Raw genomic sequence first — 17,356 nt, 5'->3', positions numbered from 1 at the left:
TTACTTCTCCTGAGGCACTTCATTTCCTGAGCCAAATCTCCTGAAGTCTGAATTACTTTGGCCCTTTGCCTTTTGGTCCCCCATAACTGCTTCACAAGGCTGTCTCTTGTCCTAGGCCTATGACAGATTAAATTCAAATTTCCTGCTTTCCCCCCTCAGTTCCTATGACTCTAAGATAGCTGTTTTAAGTAATAGTTTCTCTCTCAATATGGTGCCCAGCTATATACCCAAAGGATGCTCAATCATACCACAAGGACACTTCCTCAACTATGTTCCTAGCAGTTTTCTTTGTAATAGCCAGAACCAGGAAACAACCTAGATGCCCCTCAACTGAGAAATGGATAAAGAAAATGTGGTACATTTACCCAATGAATTATTACTCAGTTGTTAAAAATGCGACATCATGAAATTTGCAGGCAAATGGATAGAACTAGAAAAAAAAATCATCCTGAGTGAGGTAACCCAGAAGGAGAAAGACAAACATGGTATGTAGTTATCCATAAATAGATATTAGCTGTAAAATAAAGGATAACAATGCTACAATTCACAGACCCAAAGAGATTAGGTAACAAGGAGGTTTTATGGTAGAGGCAGGTGATCCCTAGATCTTCCTGGGAAAGGGAAAAGATTTCATGAGTGGACTGAGCACAAATGGGGATGGGAACATGAGCAATCAGGTTGCAGGGTGGAGGAGGAGAGCTCTGAAAGAGACTACTGGAAAGGGGGAGGGGGATCAGGTAAAAATTAGGCTCAAGGGAATCTCCAAGGACAACCCCAGCTAAGACTCCAGCAATAGCAAACACATAGTCTTAACTGGTCATCTCCTGTGGCCAGGCAAGATTTCAAGTGGAGGGAGTGGGAAACCAACTCAGCCATATAACCTTCCACCCACAGTCCATCCTGCATATGGGGTGTGCTGGGATTGGTGCCTAGCCCAATTGTCATCAGAAAGGCTTCATCCAGCAACTGATGGAAACAGGTAAAGACCCACCACCAAACATTAGGTGGAGTTCAAAAAATTGAGGAAGAGGAAGAGAAAGGATTGTAGGAGCCAGAGGGATCACGTACATCACACAAAAACCCACAGAACCAACTAACCTGGGCTCATAGAGGCTCACAGAGACTGTACCAACAACCAAAGAGCCTCCATGGACTGAACTAGGCACTCTGCACATGTTACAGTTGTGTCGCTTGATTCTCTTGTGGGACTCCTAACAGCAGGAGCAGGGGCTGTTCTCTGAATCTTTTACTGACTTTTGGGACTCTACTTCTCATGCTGTGTTGCCTTGCTCAGCCTTAATACATGGGGAGGTGTTTAGTCTTACTGCAACTTGATATGTCATGTTTTGTTGACACTCATGGGAGACCTGCCCTTTCCTGAACAGAAATGGAGGAGAAGTGGATTGGAGGATGGGAAGAAACAGAGGATGTGTGTGTGTGTGTGTGTGTGTGTGTGTGTGTGTGTGTGTGTGTGTGTGTGTATGTGGCAGGGGGGACTGGGAGGAGAGTGGGGAGGGGAAACTGCAGCTAGGACGTAAAATAAATTGATAAATTTTTTAAAAAAGATGATGCTCAGTCTATTTTTTTCTTTTTAAGAAATCTTGCTTTTACTTAGTATAGAGAATATTAGGTTTCATTAAGGAATTTTCAAATACACTCTAGTTTTGTTGATTTTCCTTTTCCCCTCGTCTGCGTTCCACTCTCCATCCCTTTGTGTCTTCCTTCCAATAGCTCCCCCATTTTTATATCGCATATATGCAATGGCCCTTTCTTTCTCAGCACCCTTAATGCTTTTCATTGTGTGTTCTTATGCCCTTTTTCCACTTTCATGACATATACCCCATAAGTATAACAAAGTACTAAATATGCATATTGTATATGAACTAAGATTTGCATATGAAAAACAGTATGTGATATATCTTTTTGAGTCTTGCTTACCTAGCTTACTTATAATAAAGTAGTTTCCAGTACCATCCATTTTCTTGCAAATGCCTGATTTTCATTTTTCCTTACAGCTGAATAAAATTCCACTGTGTGTATATTGCATGTATTCTTTTTAACAGTATTTTTATCTTTTGAGAATTTCATGCAATATATTTTGAATATATTCATCCCACCCTTCTCCACCTCCTCCCATAATCATCCTTTTCATTCTTCCCCCTTTACCACCCAACTTTGAGATTTCCTTTTTTTTTTCCTCTTTCCCCATTGAATTCACTTTGTATTGTCCAGCTAGACACTGGTGTGTGGTTAACCTATAAGGAGTTACATCATTAAAGAAAGCTGAGTCTCTTTCTCCAATCAGCTATCAAATTTCAATAGCTCTTCACCTTGTAGTGAGATTTAGTGCCAACTCTGCTTCCCCAATCCTCAGATTTTTCTTTAGCTTGGGTTTGTGCAGGTCTTGTGAATACACTTCCAGTCACTGTGAGTTCACATGCAGCTGCCCTGTTATGTCCAGAAAACAGTTTCCTTGATGTTATCTACTACCTCTGGCTCTTTTTTTTTATGTTTTAATCTTTTCATACACCATATCTTGATCATATTCTTTCCCCTTCTCCAGCTTCTTCCTGATCCTCTCCACTTCCCTACTCACCCAACTTCATGTTCTTTCTCTCTCAAAACAAGCAAACAAACAAAACCAAAAAAATCAAAACAACATACCAATAGGGAAATAAAAGGAGTCCAAGTACTACTGGCCTGCCCTGGAGTATAGGTGATATACCCAGTGACACACCATTGGAGAAAACGAATTCTACCTTTTCCAGCAGGAATCAGTTCTTGGTTCAGGGTGGAGCTTTGTGTCCACCTTTCTCAGTGATGTGCTTTGTCCAGTTTGAACCTGTGCAAGTCTTGTATATACTGTCACACTCAGTAAGTTCATGTGTACCAACTTTGTGAATTTTATCTGGAAGAATCTGTTTCCTTGATGTCACCCACTACCTCTTGCTCTTACAATCTTTTTGCGACATCTTCTATGAGGATATCTGAACCTTGAGGGGAGGAGGAGTCTGTCCCATTTAAGATGGAACATGCTTCAGTGTCTTGTTTTCTGCATGTGAACCAATCCTGGATCTCTGTGTTAATTGCCATCTACTGAAAGGAAAAGCTTCTCTAATGGGGTTGAGAGATGACCTGATATTTGGATGTAGTAATAAGTCATTATACACTCATCTGTTGATAAGTAATAGGCGTTTAGCTAATTCCATTTCTTTGCTATTGTAAATACTGAAGCTATACAAATGGAAGTGCAAATCTCTCTTCTTTTTTTACTGGCTTACACAGGGGCATTTTTTTATTCACTATATCCTTCTGCTTTCTCAGAGTCTACATTGTTTCCTGTCCTTTTGTGACCCACCTGAAGATTGTGGTCATCTAAGTGTGAACATGGACTTTGAGTGCAGAGTCAGGTTGCTGAGTATCCCTTTGAGATCTTTAATGATTCACTATTTATACATATTCAGAAATTCATAAGGGCAGGACCAAGGATAAAAATTGGCTATAAATTAAAATTCTGCAAATGTCTGAATTTAGACATGCTCAGGGAAATTATTGGCTAGACTTATGACTTCTGGTGTTTTTTTTTTCATGGAGGGGGATCATGCCTCAGAAGGTTTTTATCAGGCTATTGGATTGTTGTTTCGGCTTCACAAGAAGAATATAAAACTATTGGGTTAATAGTCTACTAAACATTAAAAGTAAAATTAATTTTTTAAAACCCACAAAAAGCTATCTTTTGACTTTCTGAATTGATTTTTAGAATACTGGCTTTAAACACCACTTCATAAATCAGGAGAAAGAACATAGAATAAACATTGCTTTGCATCTTTGTGGATGCTCCTGTCATTGGCAATTAGAACTCATCTCTTACAAGAGTACATGGTTGCAAGCTGGTAAGCAGTAGGAAAAGAAGAAATCAATAAAAACTTCATTTTCTCAACGCTCACCTTCAAAATATATGTGGCATAATTTGTATCCATTTCTTAAAAGGATTCTGGAGCATACTTAATATGTTTTCCTGGAATATGAGATGCTGTTTCTGAATGACAGATTCTTTCCAAGAATCAAATGGAATGAGGCTACATGGCACATATCTGGCTTTAACAAATTGTCAAAGACACATTGTCTTTAGTAACAGAGATGAGTAAGGCGTTCATTCCATTGAGTTACGTGATTCCTTCCTTGCTAACTTTTGTGATGGTGTAGTAGCTCTTGGACAGTAAGGTAAAAAACAAAACAAAAGACAGCAAAATCCCATGGTGTTTCAGGGAGCATATTGTCATTAAAACTAGATGTTATACCATCATGGATATGCATGTAGATAACATTTTCACTTCTGAGTTCAACTCACCTCTGTTGCGATAACTCCCAGAGATGCAGAAATTTATGATGCTGAAGATTGTTCTAGTCATCGACTGTGTAAATGTTGTGCCATATATTTATATAATGTACAACTTATAAAACTCCATGTAGTGATTCCTTTGGCAATATTCTACAAGTCTCCTGAAATGCAAAATAACTATGGGAATTAGAGCTCTCTAAATTGCTGTAATTCTAATTGTTAGCCATGTTTTTCTCACATGAAATGTTGTGAGAAGAATTAATGTCCAGAAATTGTAATTATTTTCATTTTTTAGTTTTGTTGAATTTTTATATACAGAATAGTAGGAATAGGAAATGAAACACTGAAAAGGATGATCTATAAAGATTTAAAGTATTTTTTTTCTCCATGTAGTTTATCTAGTATTTCTAATGATTTTTGCAGACAAGGTTTCAAATGCCAAATCATTTGAAGTATTAGCTGGGAGAAACAGGTGAGATTCCCTGAAAAGTAGGTTAATAACATATTAATATGGTCTCTGAAGCCAGGCATAATGTTGTGCCTTTAATCCAAGCATTCAGGAGGCAGATGTAAGTGTATCTCTGTGAGGTCATGGCCAGCCTGGTCTTACAAAGACATTTTCAGGCCAGCTAGGGGTACATAGCAAGACCTTGTTAAAAAATTAGAATTGTTTCTGAATTGACATATGTTGAAAAAACGGTGCTGAGGGACAAAAAGAAGTTACCAAAAACAATATGAATGTATGATTTTCTTTAATATTTTAATGGTATGCATTTGTCATCAGCAATATTTCAGTGATTTCATTCAATATAAAAACATAATAGTTTTTATAAGTCATTAGTAACTAGTCAATATATTCTCAGCATAAACAATGAAATTTTTATTTTTAAATAAGAAATGGGAATGTACTTTTACATCCACATAACAGGATTCTGTTGAGCATTTTATATTGCTAAAGGAATAGTGCAATTATCCTTCTTTCATATTATTTTACCCTGGCATCTTGATATATTTCTGATATTATGGTTTTGTAAATTTACAAAAAATATAATTCAACTTGAAAATGTTACGGGCAATAACACTCTTTCATTTGCCCATCTATCATTTTCAATAAATCAATAGCATAGAATTTGAAGTGTGAATTTTAATTCACAATACTCATTATATTACTAATTGTTCTAGAAATTCAGGTCTTGGTTATCATGTTTTATTTTACAATGGCTCCATTGAGATTTTTTCTTAAGGCACAAGAAACCCATTTATTCATTAGATTATATGTCTTAGAGTCAAAAATTCTCTTTGTTCTATATACAGTGCGGGAAAAGAACTGCAGAGATACCTTTTTGCTCAGTGCATGTTGGGCATCTGGAGGAGGGAAAGGTCAAGTGGAACAAACATGCTGCTCATGGTTTAGTAGGCTGAGGGATATGTGCAAGTTATCTAGGGATTTCCTTTCATCTTCTTCTCCTAAGCTCTTTCCCACCTATTTACTGAAACTGAAGTAACTGTTCATTACAATTTGCCATATTCTGTATAGATCTCTGCTGAGATCACCACACATAGAACAGAAAAGGCTCTACCAAAACTAGTCAGGCAGACTCCCACTGTGGAGGCCGAGGTGTCATTTCCTGCAACTAAAAGGTCACTGCTCTTCTTATTTATTCTGGCCCAGCAGGCTGCTCTGCAGGTCACCTGGCAAATGCAGTTTTCCCTCTTAGATCCAGTCTCAGTATACTCATAAATGACACTCTAAAAATGGTGTGTCACACATAATTGCCTGTGTCAGTTGCCAATTGATTTTGTGGGTGACTAGTCAGCTTCTTTGATTGGGGTGTAGAGTAAATGCTATCAAGGTTACTGCCTGATTTCTCCTTTGTGGTTATATATTGGATAGTGATCAGGCTTGGGTTGTCAGATTCAAGGACAAGAATGTGATACAATATGGCAGGAAAATACTATTATCTATGTTATTTTTTTTGTTAAACCAAGTACGCAGAACATTGCAATAGAGAATCTGGAAAGAGAGAGATGAAATCCAATACAATACATGTTTGCAGCACTTGGCTGATTTTGTTTTAGGAATAACCAAAGGAAGCAGAATGAAAGTCGGTAGGAGGGCCTCCTAGAGGTTCCAGGCTATGAGTATGATTGGCAAAACAAGGATAGGGGAGAAGATATCCAGTTATAATAACTAGGATACCAATATGAAAACTTGATATCTAAAGTGAATCAAAATTTCCAGACCTCATCCTGGTATCGTAGTTGAACTTGTGCTGCTATAATACTTTTTATACCCAAGACTTTGGAAAAGCCTCAATAGCTTTCATGTGGTCATTAGTGAGTGATGGAACTTTTGGGGAATTAAGATAGATCCTATAGACCTGGAGCAATAGAGTTGCAAATAAGTGTTTTTTTTTTTTTTTTAATTTTTATTTTGCAATATAATTCAGTTCTACATATCAGCCACAGATTCCTTTGTTCTCCCCCCTCCCGCCCCCCTCACCTTCCCCCCAGCCCGCCCCCCATTCCAATCTCCTCCAGGGCAAAGCCTTCCCCACAGACTGAGATCAACCTGGTGGACTCAGTCCAGGTAGGTCCAGTCCCCTCCTCCCATGCCGAGCCAAGGGACCCTGCATAGGCCCCAGGTTTCAAACAGCCAACTCATGCAATGAGCACAGGACCCGGTCCCACTGCCTGGATGCCTCCCAAACAGATCAGGCCAATCAACTGTCTCACCCACTCAGAGGGCCTGATCCAGTTGGTGACCCCTCAGCCATTGGTTCAGATTTCATGTGTTTCCGTTTGTTTGGATATTTGTCTCTGTGCTTTACCCAACCTTGGTCTCAACAATTCTCGCTCATATAAACCCTCCTCATTCTCGCTAATTGGACTCCCAGAGATCCACCTGGGGCCTAGTCATGGATCTCTGCATCCAGATCCCTCAGTAGTTGGATGAGGTTTCTAGCACGACAATTAGGGTGTTTGGCCATCCCATCACCAGAGTAGGTCAGTTCGGACTGTCTCTCGACCATTGCCAGCAGTCTGTTGTGGGGGTATCTTTGTGGATTTCTGTGGGCCTCTCTAACTCTGAGATACCACCTTACGCCTGTCAGAATGGCTAAGATCAAAAACACTGAAGACACCTTATGCTGGAGAGGATGTGGAGCTAGGGGAACTCTCCTCCACTGCTGGTGGGAATGCAAGCTTGTACAACCACTTTGGAAATCAATATGGTGATTTCTTAGAAAATTGGGAATCCATCTCCCCCAAGATCCAGCTATACCACTCTTGGGCATATACCCAAGGAATGCTCAACCACACCACAAGAGCACTTGTTCAGCTATGTTCATATCAGCGTTGTTTGTAATAGCCAGAACATGGAAACAACTTAGATGCCCTTCAACTGAAGAATGGATAAACAAAATGTGGTACATATACACAATGGAATACTACTCAGCAGAGAAAAACAATGACATCATGAGGTTTGCAGACAAATGGATGGATCTAGAAAAAATCATCCTGAGTGAGGTATCCCAGACTCAGAAAGACAAACATGGTATGTACTCACTCATAACAGGATACTAGATGTGGAACAAGGATGACTGGACTGCTACTCACATCACCAGGCAGGCTACCTGGAAAACAGGACCCCAAGAAAGACACAGGGATCGCCCAACGACAGAGAAATGGAATGAGATCTACATGAACAGCCTGGACATGAGTGGGGGTAGTGAAGGGCGAGGGTCGAGGGAAAGAGAGCTTGGGTGAGTGGGAGATCCCAGCTGGATCAACAACAGAGAGGGAGAACAAGGAATAGGAGACCATGGTAAATGAAGACCACATGAGAATAGGAAGAAATAAGTGTTTTTAAGGCATAGAGAACGGCAAGATGGACACACATGTCCCCTTCAGGGATTTACAAATGTGAATTCACTATAGATCATTTAAAGTTCTTGATTAAACCAAGAGTGCTGGGACTTACCCTAGAATTTCTCATTTAGTTGTCTGACACTGGACAGTTTGCACTTCTAATACAGTCACAAATGACGTAGATTACCCGCATGTTTCATTACTCACATGTTGTGAATTGCTGTAGTAGATTGATACCATTTCCTCATTAGTGGAACAAGAGAAGAGTTGCTACTAGATTCTACTGAAAAGCAGATTCACTCATGTGTTTTTATCTTTCTAACTAAATGGCCCATAGAATAATAGTAAATGAATATACATATTATAAATATACAGAAGATATTTTCAAATTTCTCAAAGAAATATTCATAGGCTATCAATAAAAGAGAAGGTAGAAAGTAAAGAAGTGTAGAAGGTAGAAGAAACTTTTATTTCAAATCTCACAGATGAATGTTTTAACAGGTACATGCATTACTTTTTGAAAATTAAAAATAAATAAAACCCCAAATTCCTTGACCATTGAAAGGTGCTGTTGCTTTAACATAACATGCATGATGAAACACATTTTTATTATCAATGTTTCCATTAAGGGATTTTTGGCTGAAGTATCTGCCCTTCTAGAAAAATAATCTTAAGATTTATGGTACAAAATTAGATTTTCATATCAGCAACAGACTTTTTCCCAGCTAAATTAACCCCAGATGCTCAGATGTATAGGAAATTATGAATCAAGAGAGGTACTTTCTTTTAATCCCATACGAAATGGGCTAAGGATTTAGTATAATTTTGAGAACTCAAAAAAATACAAATATAGATGTGAAAATATTCCAATATTGAGTACTAGCAGTTAAAGGTCACTTGTAAGTCAATTAACTTGTTTTTTAAAAAATAAAATAGATAAGGGAATTCATCAAATCAAGAGGAAATTGTGCATATTCTGATAGATGAAGCATATTGATCAGGAACTAACATGGCTTTATAATAAATAGCATTGTCAGATATGATTTTATTATGTTTCAGGAATGTATTTGATAAATTTAGGTAATTATTACTGCAGTTGATTGAAGGATAGATCATAGATATGGGGGTTACTTATTGGCCATAAACTGGCACCCATTTTTCTGAAGATTATATCTCAGACTCATCAATAAACCTCTATCCTCAACCTCTAGAGAAACTGAAATTCATTACTGGGAAGTTTGGGATTGAATAGCTTGATTCCTTGTTTGTAATAGAGTGAAGAGTGTTCCATAAGAGAACAAGTTAAAACAATCTGAGCAAAGAATGAGGATAAGCAGAAACCTTAAAGTTTATAGTTTTATTCATTGAACAACTCAGTTATAATCAGCTCTGACCAGTTTAACTTATTTATACAATGAATGGATGACTAAACACTTGACAGTGGGACAAATATCAGAATTTAAAGGGAAGCTTGTATATTGGAGAAACAGCAAGAAAATGATGGTGAAGGAAGGAGTAAAATAGGCATAAAATAAGTAGAGCAGCGGATAGGTGTCCAGATGCAAGAAAAAGAAGGATACGATACCTGGATTCTACATGTCATAAACTAACCACATACAAGGAGGTTACCATCCCGCTCACTGTGTGCTTAGTTGAGTGTCATGCTGGGGAGATGGTAGGGTAGATAAAGTGCCTAGCTGACAAGTATGAAGACCTGAGTTTGGATCCCCTGAACTTACATAAAAAGGTAGGTATTACAGCATAGTCTATACCCCTGGTGTTGCTAGGATAGAAAGAGACAAATCCCTAGGGTTTGCTGGCAAGCTAGTCTTGCCAAAGAGATACAGTGACATGCCCTGTCTCAAACGATAATATGGAGAGCCTTGGAGGAATACATGTGAATTGACCTCTCACCTGCCGGCGCATGTGCGCGCGCACACCCACAAAGAGAGAGAGAGAGAGAGAGAGAGAGAGAGAGAGAGAGAGAGAGAGAGAGAGAGAGAGAGAGAGAGAGAGAGAGAGATAGAGAGAGTCAGAGAGACAGAGAGAGAGAGAGAGACAGACAGACAGACAGACAGAGACAGACAGACAGACAGAGACAGAGACAGAGAGAACTTAGTATTCTTTAGAAAAAGTAAGACTTGTGAGGAGAAGATAAAAAAGTGAACTTCATTAGGATAAATGGAACAAAACCTGAAGATGATTGAAAAATTCTCTTCACGAACAATATGGACTGTTCCATGGATCATGGACCTCTTTTCCTACTGAGGACAAATAGGAAGAAATAGCTATGGTTTAGGAAGATGCCCCTATTGTTAGTGCAGACATACAATAGATTATAATTGGGCCTCTTCTGATACTTGAATGATAAAGCAGACAATATTCTTTACCACAATGAATTCAGACAAGATGGCTCACTGAAAAAAAGTCAATTATTGCCAAAGCCTGAAGACTCAAGTTTGACCCTTGGGAGCTCTTGGAGGGATGTGATGGTGTGCATTTTTCATTCATTTTGGCACTCTTATATAGGATGAGATGTGAAGCAGATGGGAGACTTGCCTGGAATCTCATAGGCAGCTATCCTGTAGTATTCAACATGGCAGAAATAGCAAGAGAGCTTCTGCCTTTAAAAAATAAGGTATATGGGCTGGAGACATGGCTCAGCAGTTAAGAGTGCTTACTGCTTTTCCAGAGAACCCAGCACCCCCAGTAGGCAAATCACAACCACATATGATTCGAGATCCAGGAAATCTAACACTCTTTCTGGCCTCTGCTGGCCACTACACTCATATTCACATGCCCCCACACAGACAAACATGCATACAAATACTTAAAATGAAATCTTAAAAATATAAGGTCAAAGGAGAGAAACCTCCTCCTGAAAGTTGTCCTTTGACTTCCATATGTGCACTGTGTCCCACATGCTCCCAATACTCTGACATGAACAAACACATAAGAATAAGAACAAGGATAAAAGGAAAAAAAAAGAACAATAACAGAAATGAGTATTTCCATATGACTGTGAAGGCAGGTGGGAACTTACATCCTTACCCAGAACAATTGGAGAACAAAATTTCCTTCTTAGTTATTTTGTTCTGTTCAAGTCTTGAATTGCTCAGATGAGGACTAATCAGATTTAAAATGTTCTCTAGTTACTCAAATACCACACTAAGATAGGCTAAGAACTGAAAATAGCACTTGAGATGTGTACTAGGAAATATTGGAAATAATTGAATCAAAATCAACACAGTAATTCTTCATAAAATATCTTTGAAATATAAAGTTAATGACAAATGCATATAATGATGTCACAAAAATAGATCAAATTATTTTCTGGCTCAGCATAAGGATTTTGAAGTTATATACAGGAACAGACTAGTACAAATAACAAGTCAATAACCTCAAAAATGAATAACAGAGAATGTTATAAAATCAATCATGACATTCAGTGTGAATAAGAAAAGTCAGCAGCTGTATTAAATACAAAATCAAAATAAGTCATAAAAGATTAACTTGAACTTACAAACAAAAATAGTTGGGCCATCTAATGTCTATCAATACAGAATGAGACTCAGAGTTGTTATTTTGGTATTAGGGAAAGTAAAATTTTAAAGCAAATTGACTATTACAGTCAAAGATAAATTTAGTCATCACAATCAAATCACTTAATTCATAGCAGCCATGATGCCACAAGCATCCACACAAAGCATCTACTCATATATGGAAAAATGTTTCTTATCAGAGTGTGTCTGCTCACATTTCACTTTGTACTGTCAGATTTTTTTTAGCTTCTTTCCTGATACTTGAAAGTATATCCACAAATTCACCTCACCATGGTATTACTTCTTTAGTATAATCCTTTTTATCTTATCTCAGGAAATATTGGTCTTTCTGCTTACTCCCAGAGCAACACAAACTAAGAAAAAAATTCATGCACTAGCATTATGTGATTCAATAATGTACAAAGGAAAGAAACAAACTTTATCTTTGGGAGAACAATATATTTTCTTAAGTCTACATAAAAAATTTATAACAAATATTCACATATGTAGGCATTATACTGGCATTTTAAGAGTAGTAAATATCTTTAAAATCGTAGAATAGTGTAGCTACATGGAAAAAATATACTCTGAATAATTCCTGGATCAGTGAGAAAATTTAATATGGTAGTAGCAATAAAAAATGAAAATGCAAACATCAAATTAAAGTTTCAGCCAAAATATTAAATAAATTTTGTTTCTTTCTAAATATGCTTAGCAACAGAAAATAAGAAATATTAAAAAGGAACCATTTCGGCCTATGCCAGTGAAATAAAAACAGTGAACTAAAACAAATGGGAAACTTTGTAGAGAAAGAGATGATGAACTCAGTTTGTAACATACTGAGCTCCATGAGCCAGTTGGACATCCATTTTGCGGATGTCTAGTGGGGAATTAATTCACTCATTTATACACGAGCTATTTTTTGAAAGCTATTTTGTGTCAGACATTGAATACAAAATAGTCTTTATCTTCAAAAATATTATTATGTAATGTGGGAAGGAAACAATGGAAAAGCATAAACAATGCAGTACTAAAAATGCCACTGTGTTATACAGGTCTCCAGCTTGTGGTGGTGAATAGTGAGATCAACTTGTAGAACAGCATAGGAGCAATGGGAATTTATTTGGCTTTAGGAATGGCCTTGACATCTGTTAATCATTAGTCTAATGTGTAGTGGCTGCAGAAGCTGTGGTAAATAAGTCTATTAGAAACACCCAAATTAGACAATCTGCGGTGAACAAGAGGAAATTTTACAATTGAGTTGTTTATCTTGATATTAGCAGATCTTCAGCTATTGGCTCATGGATTGGGATAGGATATGACACTGGGTATGGGTGACTGTCACTGCTAGGAAAATTTCTGAATTTCTGAATTGGATTAATCCAAGTCAGACTCTGGGAAGAGTAGTTATACAATAAGTTTATTTATAAAATAATGTATATAGTATGGAAGTGATGTAATCTATAATGATTTCATAGATTTTTATATACATACAATTTACACCTGGTGGTTATTGTCTATAGATCTGAATGTAATGATTTTGATTGTATTATTTTTATATTTCTCTGATTCAAATTTTATTTACATTTTAGTCAGTTGTATCAATGAAGTATAAGTTTTATCTATTTTTGTCATGAATTACCTAGTAGTTTCTTTGGTTAATATGTTAGGAAAGTATAAGCAGAAATTTATGTTCTTTGAAAACATTTTTCCTTTTATATATATACCTTTAGCCGTGTCTATTTTCTGCACTGTCTTTAGCCAGTATTTCTGTCATGATTAATGAGGGTTGTTTCAAATGTCAGCTCCTGAAAAATCTCTCTTTTAAAAGTAATAACCGTATATTCTATAGTCACTTCTTAGTTATAAATGCAATCTCTGTATATTTGGATTTCAGCCAAATTAATAGATTTTTTTGGTATCTGTTGAGTAAAATTATGGGATTCTTTACATTGAATGTGTGACAGACTATAAAGAGAAAATAATGAATGCCTGGGTTCATTAATGGTTTTATTCAGTTAAGTGTTTGGTGACATTTGTTGGCAACCTTGATGGAAATACAGCAGTGAATAAAACAGACTCCTTACTCTCATCAAACATAATTATCACTGAGATAATGGCCAAAATGGAAAGCAACATTAACCTATAACATACTCTTGATGCTAAAATTATGTTTAAGAATTTGAATACATGCCACAGAAAAAGGGATTATCCTTTCTTGGGGCTTATAAGACATTTTATGGATAGCATAATCTAATGAATTGGTTTTGCTTTTTACCAGATGCCGTTTTTATGAACAAAATTTACTCTCTGGCTGTGAAGCTCTTCTACATTTCTTCTAAGAATTTTTCCCTCCTTTTTTTCCCCTTTAGTCTGATTGTATTGTTTATGAATTACTGAAGTAAGGGGAAAATGGAAGGGAAGTACCTAGACCTTTTGGTTATCTAGCTAATAAGATTCAAAAATGAGAGGTCTTGCATAGCAGATTTTTTGGGCTAGTTGTTAACCACTCCCACTTCTCAATACTAGCACCCTCAATGTGTTAACCAATTGACAGATAATTGGGAAGCTGCTGCTCAGAGATTCAGGGCATTGGAAATGTAAATATGGTATTTTTTGAGGTTTCTTTTTGATATTCTTTGCTAATCATAAGCAAATTACATGGAAGGAGTTACCTGGTATGGGTAAGTGCCAAGCTTTAAGATCCTTTCATGAATACAGATTTAGAAATTTAACACTGACACATGGAAGACATTCTGAAAATGCACTGAACTTTAAACTTTAACTTTAAACTTATTTTGGTATTTAAACTTATTTGGTATTTGTAATTCAGTACATATGGAATTTATTATAGGATATAATAAAGCACTATGGGAGAATTTAGAAAAACATGTACAATTAAGATAATACATATAACTGTAGGGGAGGTGGCAATTCATAAGCTGCTTTATGGATAGCATAATCTAATGGCATCATAGAATAAGTTTTAAATCAGAAGTTTATACTTTTCACTCATAGAGGCTGATATGCTACTAATATGATTAATAATACTAATAAAAACTTAAAAACTACAAAATGGAATTGTAGCAGATGGTCCCAGTGGATTTAACAACTATTAAAGTTTAAGAAGCATTCTAAATAGGCAATTATGAGAACTGAATAATGCTGAATGGAAGAGTTCCGAAAGAGAGTCTTCTCAATATACTTATCTTATTATGTGATTCTTGTCATGGCTGATTTGCATCAGTGTAAGTTTTGGTACTTTATTTTATTTTTGTGAATCACTTAAGTTTATTTATAAAGTGAAATGTTTCTGCTGTATCTATCACAATGAGGCATTGACATAGGAGATAATATGATATGCTTACATCGTATGTGTACCTTGTCATATGCATCTACAGCTTATAAGATTTAAATATGTAAAAGTTGAAAGTAGCTGAATCATGGGAGAAAAGATGCAAATTTAATCTATCTGACCATGAATGCTGAAAATCATGGTGGACATTCATTTTCATAACCTCAACACAAACTCCAAACCATACACTGCACTAAATCCAACATTTGCTGAAATAAATTTCAGTGGGAATGAATAATTAATATGAAAGGATATAAAATATGAGGTAATGATATATTATATTTCCATCGTATTCTGGGAGGAAATGTATCATTTACTATTGAAGAAATCTGGATTTTAGTTATGAATCAACTTAAACGTGTCAATTTAGCTTTTGCCATTCAAATGTAATATAGCAAATACTAAAGATTTCATTAAATTCTCTATTAATATGTTAATAAATTGGTATGAATATCCAGTTTACCTATGAAGCAATCTTCCCATGAGAAAAGTTCTGCTCCACTTCTTTTTGCAATGCACATTGAAATAATTTGTGAATATTACTTATATGCATAAAATGCACAATAATGAAAGAAAATTGCTGATATAGCTAATGTTAGAGGAAGACTGAAAAATATCCTGTTTTTAAATGATAGTAATGTGTGCAGTTCCCAATATCTTTATTTGGGGGCGTGGTTAGGAAGTTACTTAATGATAAATGATATAAATATTAATTGGTTCATGATTGAAGTGGCAACATTTTTACTTTTTAAGCACTGTAGAAAGTCACAATATATCTTGTGAATGATGATGTCTGAGCTTTGACTAAGTACAGTGGGCATTAATACCTATAGATCACATTGATTTTTTTACTTGTAGTAGCACTTAGCAGTGCATTACAAAACTCATGAGACTTTGACCTGGTGTATATACTATGGAGAACATATTCAAATGAAAAAAAGACCTCAAAAATAAATTATATGAAAGTTTTCTAAGACTCTTTAAATCTATGATGCTTTCAATCAGAGATGGTGTACAAACATTAAAATTACAGACATATAGAGAATATTGATCCATAGAAATGTGTTTGCCATCTAAGGCAAAATACTTAAAACTGTATGAACCTTGGTTAAAAATGAGTGAAAATAGGCTATATAGGTAAGATGAGAAGTTTTTGAAGTTATGGAAATAAAATACAATGCTCATAAGAAATTTTCTGTTAAGTCATTTGTTTTCATAAAAATGCATCTTACCAGATAGCTCCAGGGAAGCAAGACTATTTCATTTCATATATCCATACAGATACTTCTTTATTTGATCTTAAAAATCTCTGTTTCTCTGGAGAACAGCTAGTCAATTTAGAAACTAATAGAGAAGCAAATTTCAAAACTTAAATGTGTTGCAAAATGCTATGTTCTGCTAATAAAATTTAAATCTGTATTGTCTTTTACTTCAGGCTCAGGAGAAATCTGAAATAATTTTTGATTAAATAAAATTGAGCTTTATTTTTTTCCTTCATGTAGTTAAGACTAAAAGTTTTATGTCTCTAAACTTCATATTTAGGTCTGAGGTAAATGGTAGGATTTCTCACCTCCCCTCACCTCACACTTTGCAGTTTAACTATCATGAATCAGAGTCTAATATATTCTTGAGATTCATCAGCAGTGATCATTTCTGTGTCTGAAATACCTTGTGTCAAAGATAATTTGACTGGAGTAACTCTAACAAATGCTGATAATAAATATGCAAATTAATAAGATGTGATGATTTATCCAGAAGGCTGTTATTTAAGGGGGTCAATGGTCTACAGGTAGTTGAAAATAAGATGAATCACTTGCTTATATCATGGGAGTGCATTTCAAAAGTAAGATTAAACAGTACTAATGTTTAGAGAAAGATACTCTTTTCTTCTTTATTTACATAAATTTTATTTTAGAATTTTCCATACAATATATTTTGATCATATGCTTTCTTTTCTCTCATCTCCTCCCAGATCCTCCCTACCTCCCTACTCACCAAGTTTCATGAAAGATGCTCAATGGATGATATACTGTGGTGTTCGGTAGACAATGTCCATTTGCTTCCAAGGTACACATACATACTCATGTATACGTATGTATATATTTGTTTACAAATACACACTTCAGATAGAGTACCAGGGAATATTTAGTACACATCAAAAGTCCTACTAGGATGGAAATTAAGTAGCATGTTTTATTTGAATTGAAGCATTCTCATGAGCAACTCCATATTGGGGTATATGGCCTC

This window comes from Peromyscus eremicus, chromosome X, assembly GCF_949786415.1.
Source record: "Peromyscus eremicus chromosome X, PerEre_H2_v1, whole genome shotgun sequence".
NCBI classification, from domain to species: Eukaryota; Metazoa; Chordata; class Mammalia; order Rodentia; family Cricetidae; genus Peromyscus; species Peromyscus eremicus.
Note: the sequence above shows the minus strand (reverse complement) of the source record.